Raw genomic sequence first — 9,196 nt, 5'->3', positions numbered from 1 at the left:
TTGTAAAGGCCTTGACAAGATGCATCACTCGAGAGAGTGTTAGTCAGTGAAGGGGATTCCTAAGCTTGGAACAACATGTGCAATTAACAAAGATGATCTATTGTGCACAAAATGAAATGAGGATTATTCAAAGGCCTGAAGGGTGCCTGGAGGCCCAAAGAAGTGGCAGTTTGAAGGTTATTGGGGCATGATGCCTTGGATGTTGTTGGGTACTGAGCATGTATCTTGCAATGTGTGAGTAGATTCCCACGAATACCCCTCATAAACTCTTACAATGTAAAGTATTGGTGTTGTTGGAAGAGCATTCTCGTCAACACAAGGCGGGATCCTCCAGATCCTGCTAATGTGTGGTTCATATCAGACGTACAAACGATCATCTAGGGTGAAACCATACATGAAGACATGGACTTAGAGCTATAGAGTGGGTTCTCAAGTCATTTTTAATAAATAAAATCAAATTGTGGATATATCATGCACTAAAGATAGTGCATAAAATAAGGGGGGAAGAATGTAGTACCATCATCATTTAGGATGTAATTAAATATTATTATTTAGTTTGGTAAGCTAGAACGACGTGATGAGGCTTGTGTGCCCATGCAAACAAATTAAATAGATTATGGGGCTAGCGTACCTAGAGGGATACTGCTGTAAAAGTTGCAGGGACTTAGGGCTTGGACGTGTAATTAAATAGAATAACAATAATAATAAAATAAGGTTGGCTACGTATCCCACTCCATGAAAAGAGTATGGGTGGTGCATCTCTATAGAAAAAGGTTATAGTTGTGTTCTTTCGGTGAAAAGTACGCCCTGAGGCCCATGAGGCTCTAATAAGTTCAACTTGGCTAGTTAGGGCCATGTAGTGATAAAAGGCTATGTTTTCCATGTAAAGAGATTCATTTCAACAAATAATGGTTGGAAGAGGGAAAAACACGATCTTGGCGATTGATGGTTGGTGAGTCCCAATGCTCAACTCGAGAGCTAGCCTAGGTGTGGTTATTAGGTTAACCATGCCAAAATAGATGCACCCTATTATGTTGTGAGTCCCTATGTTGGCTCCAAGGAGCCTTGTGCTCTGATGGTTTGTTGATCCTGTTACTGCCTAGTTACATGGGCTTCCAGTTTGAACTCAATGTTGGTTTGTTGGCCTAGAGGATATTGGAGCCATGGAGTAGCATATCTATTGTGCTGGAACCTTGGTAGTTAGCTTGGAGCCCTGGAGTAGCATGGGTATTGGGTAGGCACCTTGGCCATGGATGTGTGGAATTTTCAATTGTTGTTGCATATGGAGTTTCCACCTTAACTTGAGGGTAACTTGTGGTTGATTTTATGAGCCACGTAGTCTACGACTAGGAGGAACGTGGAGATCCTACAACCAGATGGACCCTTTTTTTATAGATAAGTATATTTTATTTACCTATAAAAGTTTATATATTTATGATGGATATTATTGAGTTAAAATAGGGAGAAATCCTAATTCTAGTGTTTCATGGTTAAATGTTTGTTACTTAACGATAATTCTATTGTGCATACTTATATTTTTATATAGGTCATGTGTGATGTACCCTATTATGTTTTATGGGTATCTCTTTATGATTTTACATGTTCTAATGGCCAACCTTAAGTTGAGAATTTATGGTATTTTTGTAAATTGCATCTCTATCTGTATGATGAACATTATAACTTGTGGATTATTGGTTGTAACCCTAGTTCAGCTTTTCTTTTTCTTTTTTAATTTCATGAATGGTTATGTTGTGTATTCATGATAATCTGTGTTAAACTGGTGCTTTATGATCATGCAGTCATATGTAATTGTTGTAATGTGTGGTGTAAAGTGTTATATGGTGTAATGTATTGTAATACATATTTAATTTAATTTCCAGGTTGAGGTTTTAGGCTAGTAGAAACAAATTTGAATGCTTATGCAATTAATTATTAAGGGTTATAACAATATTGGATGAGTGGTGTTTCTTGACGAGGGGCAAGGACATTACACGTTTAATGTATTAAATCCTTAGGTTAATATTATAAACCCTAATATTATAAATACTAATTTTAATATATTAAAACCTAGGATCATAAAGCTTAAGATTAATATTAATCCCTATGATTAATATTAAAAATCTCAAGATTATTATTATAAACCCTAGGATTATAATCCCTACTATTAATATTAAAACCTAATATTAATATTATAAACACTAGAATTATAAATCCTAGGATTAATACTATATACCCTAAGGTTAATATTATAAACCCTAGTATTAATGTTATAAATTATAATATTAAAACAGAAATTTGTAATGTAAGGATGTGATGTTGAATAAATTGCAATATAATGTAACATTGCAATAAATATTGTTATAATAATTGTCATATTCAGACAATGTTTGTCATAATAACATTGGAAATATTTCACATAATGTCATAATATTAAACCATAATATTAAATAAAATATTATAGACCTTAACATTATAAAACCCAATATTATAAACCCCCATGTTAATTTTATAAACCCTAGGATTATAGACCCTAAGACTAATATTTTAAACCCTAAGATTATAAACCCTAATATTAATATATGAAACCCTAGGTTTAATATGTTAAACCCTAAGCTAAATATTATAAACCCTAAGGTTATAAATCCTAAGTTCAATATATTAAACCCTAAGTTTAATATTATAAATCCTAGATGAATATATTAATATTATAAAACCTTAACATTATAAAAACCTAACATTATAAAACCAAATATTATAAAGTCTGAGATTAATATTATAAATCCTAGGATTAACATATTAAACACTAAGTTTAATATATTAAACCCTAGGATTATAAATCCTAAGATCAATATTATAAGCCCTAAGATTATAAACTTTAAAATTGATATATTAATGTTATAAAACTATAGCATTATAAAACCGCATATTATAAAGGCTATGATTAATATTATAAATCCTAAGATTACAAATAGTAAGTTTTACATTAAAATGTGGTCTTATAAATCTTAAGATTAATATTAAAAACCCTGAGATTAATATTATAAATAGCAAGTATACAAACCTTAGAATTAATATTATAAAATTATTATAAATACTAGGATAATATTTAACCCTGAAATGAATATTATAAAACTTATTATTAATATTATAAACATAATAATTAATACTATAAGTGGTAACATTAATATTCTAAGCTCTAAGATTATAAGGTCGAATATTAATATATTAAATCTTAGTATTATAAAATTTATGATTAATGTTATTAATCTTAAGATTAATATATTAAACCCTCTACTATAGACACAATATTAAAACCCCTAATCTTATTAACCCAATATTATAAACTTAATATTAAATATTAATAGTATAAACATAATATTAAAACATATTATATACATGCTCGGTAAATGAAATGGAGGCAAGAGCGAGGATTACGGTTCCAGCTCCAGGCTTCAACTTGAATGGCGTCGCCAAGAGGCAGGGGTTCCTTGCTGCAACTTGCGTGGACACAGGTCAAGGAACGAATGCCCTTAGGAATGATCAGTGTTATGGAGCGGAGTGTTTTTTGCCTGTTTCAACCGACTTTCCTCTGTATCTACCTCGACAGGAGACAAGGAAGCTCTTCGGTGGTGGCGGTTTTTACCCTCAAGTGGAATCACTAGCCCTTTTTCCTCCCAGGGCTACTTGCTGGAACATTAACGATGCAGGGCTTTGGTTGATTAGCTTGGTCCGTGCTTTCCTGCAGCAGAGCAGAAATCTTGGGGTTGAAGGTTGTGTTTCACACAAAGGTGTGCGTGACTAGTCTGTGGTTGCTTTGACAACAGCGTATGAGTGCGGCATGTGCAGGGTCACTTCCGAACGATTTTTGTTGGGAAGGCAAATCAACCCCTGCTTCGCAGTGGTCCAGTATAAAAAAGTAGGAATACAGGCTTCCTGCACCCGATTCAAACAATGCTCGAGGAACAAAGGAATACCCAAAGCAATCCTACTCTGCAGCATCAAGGAAGATTCAGGAACCAAGCGGCTAGTAAGTACCCCAAGCTTTCAAATCTTCCTAAAGACCCTTGTTGGGAACTCATTATTATTTTGGGTAAATGAAGCAGACAATGTGATGCTACTGAAACAAAGCATCACACAAAAAACTGGGTACCTTGTGAAGAAACAAAATTTATTATAAAGAGGCAGAATATTACAGGATGACCATCTCCTGCTAAAATATCATATTCTATCAGTCTCCACAATAATCCTCAATCTGAGGCTCACGTGAGGCACGACGACACCCAATAATCCCAAAAATGCAAATGGGGGATGGGGAAGCAGCTATGCAAAATCCATAGGAACAAAACAGAAACCCACAAACGGGGGACCATCTTTCAAGAATATACTTCAAGGGAAAAAATTAGTCATAGAACCAACCAATGAGGCAGGGATTGCTCCAAGCCCATACATAGTGGAGCAACTGAACCACACCCCAGAACTAGACTTAGACATGCCAAAAGTAGATGAGCAGCGTGCCTCTTTCAACACCCAAGCCATTATATGCCGTTTCAACTGCTTCTGGCCAAAACCAATAGAACTTTTCCACTGGATCCTTACTAACTGGTCTCTAGAGTGAGAAATACATCTATGTTCTAAAGGCTTCTTTATTGTAAAGTTCCCATCACCTGAGGCAAGAGATTCAATCCTTCAGGCAAGACCATGGTTCTGGGGTTCGACTAGCCTTTTAACAATTCCTTGGTTCACTGAATTCGGTGCAAATACCATGGTGGTTTCCAGAATGCTTGTTTGGGTTTCGATGCACAGTCTTCCCATCCATTTCTGGGATGCCAGGGTCCTTGTAGGGATTAGTAACAGCTTTGGACAGTTTATCAAGATTGACTCCCAAAGAACAAAGGAAAGGGTCTGCACTTATGCACGTATTTGTGTTGAAGTAGACCTAAGAAAAGGCCTACTGAACATCATTCGACTAATGCACAATAAGCAAAATTGGACACATATTTTAGACTATGATAACACAACTTTTAGTTGTAGGAATTGTAGGCAAATAGGGCACTTACACAACTTGTGTCCATAAGTTAAAAAAGACACTTGAAGAAAAAAGAGCATTGGAGAACAACCCAAAGGGTGGCAATATCCCCCAACGGAACCTGAAGCGGAGGAGGATGAAGCTGTGGATGAACCATCACCAATGGGGAATAACTAAACTCCAATGGAACCTGAACCACACGGGGGAATTCCACAAGACCCAACAGAATCTCAGAAACATGGGGTGCAAGTAGACTTGATTCCTGACGATGGGGACATCATCAGGAATAAGTGTATTCACTCATCCGATAATTCAGACTCAGACAAGGATAATGCCAAAATGGATGTAGGGAATCAACTTGCCCTTGTCTCTTCGTTTCCATCCCAAGGGGAATGGTGAAGGGTTGAGAAAAAGAAGGAGAGAAAAGCTTAGATTTTTCCTATCATGTATATTATCTTGCATTTTTCTGCTTGTTTATGTTTATCATTCAGTCTCTAACTTGATGATACGGTTCCTTAGCCCGTTCAACTTGTAATTTTGTTTTCATTAATAAAATTACGCCTTTTTCCTTAGGAAAAAAAATTATTAAAACATATTATAAACCTAACCTAAAATTAAAACATATTAATATTAAAAGTTATATTATATTAATAATATTAAATATTATTTCTAACTTTATTAATGAATTTTATAATATTATTTCTAAGATTAATAAATAACAAGTCTATTAAATTTAATATTAGTAAATAACTGTCTTAACCCAATATTATAAACTCAATATTAAATATTAATAGTATAAACATAATATTAAAACATATTATAAACCTAACCTAAAATTAAAACATATTAATATTAAAATTTATATTATATTAATAATATTAAATATTATTTCTATTTTTATTAATAGATTTTGATATTTATATTAATATCTATATTAACATTATTACATTTAATATTAATAAATAACAAGTTTACTAAATTTAATATTAGTAAATAACTATTTTAATATTAAACTTCAGATCAATAACATGATCTATAAGTTCATATATTTATAGAGTTTCCTGTAATATAAAACAAAAAATTATGTACTTTTAGAGATTCGTCAACTCAGCTTAAACTATCAAAATCTTAATCTATTAAGATACTATTAATTTAGGTTTATAACTGTACTTCTTATATTTTATAATTGTAAAAACTATGATGTCTAAACTTCATAATGGCTCAAAAGCCCAACACTATACCAGCTTTGAAGACAAAATGGATGACACCATAAACATAAGAACCAACTATCTTTTTTAACACTTTTTGCATGGTTTCCCAGTCACGAAAACTTACTAAATCAATTCCATACACAATCACGACTGTCACTTTTGAAACAATAGACAACCAATTGAATATGCAAATATAAAATAAGATGTCCAAGATGATTGTAATAATCATACCAACCTAGCACTTCATGCTGAGCAATCATGCATTATGCCTCGATGCCAACCCAACTCTGTTAAGCCTATAAGTTTTCGATGCTACTTTCATTTTTGGCTGGCTAATTACGCCGTAAGGCGTTTCCCTCTGAAATGAACTCCCCAAACTGCTGTCGTGTCAAAATATGCACCATTCGATTTTGTTGTTAGAAGATTGGGTAATCATTAGCCGTTGATTTGAATTGAGCAATTCCATGCGTGACGGTCCCTATGAACCGTCAACCGTCTTAACATCCAGATGTGACATATCAGGTGAGACCTTTCAAGCTTCAAGTAGCAGGTGGTGTTTTAGTGGCATGCATTTCCTTCCAAACAGAATCCGCGTTGGCCAGCGCGTTGTATGAACGCCCTCCCTCCGCCATTACAAACCGGGCCTTCCCCATCAATTCTTCCATCCCCTTCTTCATTTCCATTCCCCCCTCTCCTTCCATTAATTCCCTCGCTGCTCTTTCCACTTCCTCTCTATTCACCAATCCATCTGCTCCCTTCTGCCTTCTTCAATGCCCACCTTCATCTCCTTCACGAGAAGCAAGGCATTCATTCTCTGTTCAGTAAAGAGAGGCCAAGTGATCATCAACACTCCATGTAAGATGCTTTCGATCATTAAATTCCAACTGCAATGAGAAAGGAAACCGCCTGTGGATGGATGAGAGAGGACAACAATCTGAGGCACCCATGAATCCACCACAAATCCACGGTCCTGGGTTCGAGTCTCGAAACCCTCAGGTAGAACCTCCCTCATGTCTGCTTCGGTAGTCATTGTGGATTCAGTTGGGGGAGGAGGCTCCTTACGCAACACCCAAAGGAACTGCTGCCCACTTGCTTCTAACCCCAAAGCTAGTTCCCAAATCTGATTCTCCAATAGGGTGTTGCGGCTCCTGAAAGAAATGAACAGAACTGTCGAGGCCAGTTGGCAGTCCATCCATTTGAGGCAGCCCTCCTCAAACTTCTCTTTAGATTCCGACAGAGGCGAAGCTATTAGCGGCCCAATGGGATAAATGGAAGGGGTCATTTCAATAGCGCTCAGAACCTTTCCTTCCTTGAGAGCTTTTATTTGTTCTGGTTCCATTTCTTGGCATGTATTTATCAGAATTCCATGAGCTTCCTGAAGCCGAAGGGAATGTTGAATGAACCAGTTGAATGAAATATCAGATTTGTCTAGAAGAGGGTCTCACAAATCTATTCCGGGAATCGGCAGAAGGCCCGGCACTTCGATCGGGAAATCGACATCTTTGAAGGAAATTTCAATGTTGTGGACAAGTGTTGGAATGTAGAGCATGATGAAGAGGAGAGAAGCCCCAGAAGTGGAGAATATGTAGCAAGGTATTTCTAGTTTTGAGGCGACATCCAACATGGGTGTACCAAAAAAATTGATTATGAAAGCGCAGACAGGAAACGAAAAGGATGTGAGAGAATCTTGCACTAGTATTTTAGCTTTCTCTAATAGTAAGGGCATGCGTACAAAAATGTTCATCTCAGCATGATCCCCTTCAATCTGAACATCAGGGAGCTCTATTAAGTGGATCATGTTCCCTAACGAAGATGGCATGGTGTGGTGAGGAGAGCCATCCATCCATTTGGTGGTGAAGAAGGTGACAGAAAAGCCATGGTACACGGTCAGCTGCTTTGCAAGCTCGAGCAGTGGGATGTAATGGCCCGACCCAAACCCAGGGAATATTGCGACATGAGGCTTTTGGCTCTGCTCTTGCGACTCTATGAATGTCTCTATGTTCGAGCAAGAAAATGCCAATATTTGAAGGGTGGGTTCTGTAACGATGAAGCAGAGAATTTATAGTTATAAAACAAATGTATGAGCATGCTTGCGTCATAATAAATAATTTGGGGAGGCAGCCAAAACTAATGTTTAAACAAATATATTACCCACCACGTTTTTGTTGTTCCGAGGACTTGGTAAAAGACTATAGACAATTTAGGGTGGATTTTTCATTCATTTGTTGACTTTGTAGTAGCATGTTGGCAATTTAGGAGAGACGTATGGAAAATGGCAGGACCCAGGGCTATATTAAACAATTTAATTTTGCTTCCAACGTCAGTGCAGACATATGGACGATGCCACCACTATTTTAAACAGTTTAGTTTTGCTTGCTACGTCACTGCAGACATATGCGAAATTTAGGAGAGACGTATGGAAAATGGCAGGACCCAGGGCTATATTAAATAGTTTAATTTTGCTTGCAACGTCAGTGCAGACATATGGACGATGCCACCAATATATTAAACAGTTTAGTTGTGCTTGCAATAGATTCGTAAGTGATTAATATATATAACGTGGGTGGGGGGATGATTTTTAAAAATATATGTTGTGTTTTTTATTTATTGGGTAATACTGTCATGACATTAATCTTTAGAGCTTTTGACTAAGCTGTTAGATTGGCATCACAGAAGTATTATCAATTTTCTACAAACATGAATTATAACTTAACAACATAGAAATTCAAATGAAATAAGGCCTAATCCTTTAATCTAAGTCTATAAGAGCTTCACTTGTAGGAAATCAAGTTGCAATATTTCATTGCCTATATGGGTAAATGGCTTATGTAACAATACCTTGTTCACTATGTAGTTAATGATTAAAAGAAGATTAACAAACATTCATCCAATAATTACTATTTAGCTAAGAAATATGGAAGACGTGCAATCAAGCTTCAATACTCTAAGTAGTATCCAC

The 9,196-nt window shown here is 35.8% G+C and overlaps 1 pseudogene; it reads right to left on the bottom strand.

The window, feature by feature from the left end:
* Positions 1-6,973: 6,973 nt before the first annotated feature.
* Positions 6,974-7,576, bottom strand: LOC149240863 (UDP-glycosyltransferase 72B1 pseudogene; annotated as a pseudogene).
* Between the last annotated feature and the right edge of the window lie 1,620 nt (positions 7,577-9,196).

This window comes from Pinus tabuliformis, chromosome 8, assembly GCF_031772625.1.
Source record: "Pinus tabuliformis cultivar Carrire ecotype Pingquan chromosome 8, CPIR1, whole genome shotgun sequence".
Taxonomy (NCBI): Eukaryota; Viridiplantae; Streptophyta; class Pinopsida; order Pinales; family Pinaceae; genus Pinus; species Pinus tabuliformis.
The sequence above is the reverse complement of the archived record's forward strand: the minus strand, read 5'-3'. Positions and strand labels throughout refer to the sequence as shown.